Below are 3044 nucleotides of genomic sequence, written 5' to 3' on the forward strand. Positions count from 1 at the left end.
AATATTTCAAAGTCCATGGAAACTGACATGATATATATACCTTCTAAGAGGAATTAACACTGTAGTTATTTATTCTATTATGCATAAGTATAAAATTAACTCCTCATGCTATAGTGCTGAAATAATTTGTTTTTAAATTTTTTTAATGGGGGCTAGGGAGACAGTTTTTGGCCTGAAGTGAGGCAGATTACAGCAGCAGGCATATCTGGCTGAGGCTGTTTACCTCGTAGCAGCCAGGAAACAGACAGGCAATAAAGCATCCATCTTCTGGGGATCCATCTTCACCCAGTGACCTATCTCCAACTAAGCCTCACCTCCTACTTGTCACCTTCTCCCAATAACGATGACATACTATGGATTCATCAAGGACTTAATCCATTTATTAACCCATTCTTAGACACAACAACACACACACACACACACACACACACACACGACTTGCAACCAAGCTCTCAGCAATGGGACATTTCTGGATTCAAATCCTAACAAAAATCTAAAAATATCTAGATCCTATTTATTTTATTATTATTTTATGCATTGACATGAAGACTATGAATGTTGTTGTATTTATTTCACTTACGAAGTCAGCTCATCACGCCGTCTCTTTGTTTGTAAGAGATGCTCAATTCTAAGTGGCCTAGACTAAACCTATGAGGTTACTCACTTGTTTTTTAAAACAATGAGTGGCTTGTGTGTTTGTTTTTGGCAGGAGAACGTAAGTAGACCAAGGGCTACTTTTGAATTGCTTTTCAACTGCGCCTCACCCCAATGGTCTGGGTTGTATGTGGCTGCTGTGAGAGACCTCGGAGTGAGCCTCAGACACCGGAAGCAGGAAGACTAGAAACAAGCCTGACTAAAGAACCCTGTAAAACTCAACTTTTAAGGGATGATAGAAGTCAAAGAGTAAATGGGAAAGCACTGGGTGACATTTAATTGGGCATTTTCATCAAAAACTGCACAGCACCCACCTTCCCAAAACTTCGCTTACATGTATGTCCCCACAGGAAAGTGTTTAAGCAGTAAGTGGCCAAGAGGGTACTTCTCCGTGCCAGTGGAGGAGACCCGGGATTCAGTGAAAAGTGAGAACCGTTTGCCATTTAACCCATTCCAGGCTCCATCATGCTTACCCCTCCCACTGCCTTCCCCACCCCACACCCGTCCTCGCCCTTTCACATGGAGTCGGGGTTAGATGAAATTACTTTTATTGCTGGTGAGCCTACATTAGGCTGAATGCTCCTCTTTCAGAGGACACAGGGTACCAGACTGAAAGGCCGGGAAGGGAGGATCGCAACTGGGCGGTGGATGCAGGATTTTCTCCTTATTTGGGTGTAAGTGCTGCACGCTTTAAGGATTTATTTTTGGGACAAGGCATAAGCACCGAGTGGGGCAGGCAGCTCCAGTGATCAGGCTGCACTCTCTATTTGAAGCACAGGCCTCCCGGGATCTTCCTTGGTAGCCTGAGGAGGTTCTGGCTCCAGGGCAGACTCCAGTGAGGACTCCAGCACAGCCGGCTGAGCTGCAGGCTGGCCATCTGGTGGGCCTTCCGAGCTCCGGACAGGCCCCAGACGTGGCGGCTTGACTGGTGTGGTTGTGCAGCTTCAGGCCTTTACGACTGGAAAGAGCCCTTCTTAGGCTTTGTACCTTCTGCAAGCCTGTGCGTCGCAGCCGCTGAGCCCGGGACTCCACCGGCTCCTCGTCGGAACTCTCTTCAATTTGATCCTCTGGTTGCTCTGGGCCCAGCACGGACTGGTCTCGGGCCCAAGAGCTCTGGTGCTTTCTGGAAGGCGCGGGCTGGGATTTCAGTCTCCTCCTGAATGTGACGACACAGCTTTGATTCTGGCGGGCATTTAGCCAGGACCAGCCTGAAACTCTCCCCGCGGTTACACCAAAGGAAGCTACTCCACCCTTTGCCTCTGCACGGGGAATTGGAGCCAAATGAGAGGAATGGGAAGATGGGACCCGGAGGAGAAGAGGGATGAGCAGGGAGGGGGAGAGTGGGCTGTGCAAGTCTGCAAAGGAGATGAAACCCTGTAAGGTGTGAAACAAGACAACAGCTGTATGGGCGCTTGGAGGAGGCACAGAAACGCCACAACCGTTATTTTCATGTGTTGGGACTGAGCAAATCTGCGACTGACCTGAGCTATAGCAGGGAAGGCGTGGATTGGCAAGGCTGGGAGTGAGAGAGGGATAAGGCCCGCTGTGGGAAGTGAGAAGTGGGTGCGGCTCTGAGAGTTTGTTCCACAACTGAGATGGTGGACGGGTGGAAGACGGGAGAACCCCTATGTGGTGGCCTAGAGGCGGGGATTAAGGGGTGCCTAAGGTCACTGACCTTGAAGAGCAGGACGTGCAGCTTTCCGCGCGCCACCAGCAGCCCGTGGTTGGCCTCCAGCGCTGCACCTGAGCTGCACGGCGCAGCGCCCGCTCCTGGGCTGCATCCGCGTGAGAGCCCACGCGCTCCGCCTTGGCCAGCAGCTGCGCCAGTGTGTTGCTGGTGGTGTCGTGGCTGCGACTCAACGCGCCCAGGCCGCTCTGGATGCGGCGCACCGAGCCCGCCAGGCCGCCCTGCCTCTCAGCCAGGCCACCCTGACGCTCCCGCAGCGCCTCCAGCATGGTGGCCAGCTTTTCCAGCAAGGTCACCACGGTGACGGCGTGCACCGGACCCCCGGCCGGCGCCCCGGGCACAGGCCCCGACTCCAGCGCGCTCTCCCCATGATCTCTGACAACCCTGTTTGCTCTCCCTGCGGCCCACGGCTGCGATCTGGGCTAGGGCCGCCTTTCTCCGCCTCCTCCCCAGCTCAGGCCGTGACTCAGCCGGGCGGAGTTGGCATCTCCCCTGGTGGGAGAAGGAGGAGGCCGAGCAGGGGGGGGATGTCCGAAGGGGGCTTTTTTTGAGGGCTCCGCCCAGGGATCTACGGGGGAAGCAGGCTGGCCCAGAGGTACCCCCGCAAGCCCCCTTTTCCCCCATGAGTTTGAGCTCTACATTTGCCTATCTCCCTGGTGGGCCTCTTTTTAGGCTTATGCTCTACCACAGCAAAGGGCGAGCT

The 3044-nt window shown here is 53.7% G+C and overlaps 1 pseudogene; it reads right to left on the reverse strand.

Moving 5' to 3' along the window:
* Window positions 1–1185: 1185 nt before the first annotated feature.
* On the reverse strand, window positions 1186–2738 carry LOC114687223 (annotated as a pseudogene).
* Between the last annotated feature and the right edge of the window lie 306 nt (window positions 2739–3044).

Source organism: Peromyscus leucopus, unplaced genomic scaffold (genome assembly GCF_004664715.2).
Source record: "Peromyscus leucopus breed LL Stock unplaced genomic scaffold, UCI_PerLeu_2.1 scaffold_1221, whole genome shotgun sequence".
NCBI lineage: Eukaryota > Metazoa > Chordata > Mammalia > Rodentia > Cricetidae > Peromyscus > Peromyscus leucopus.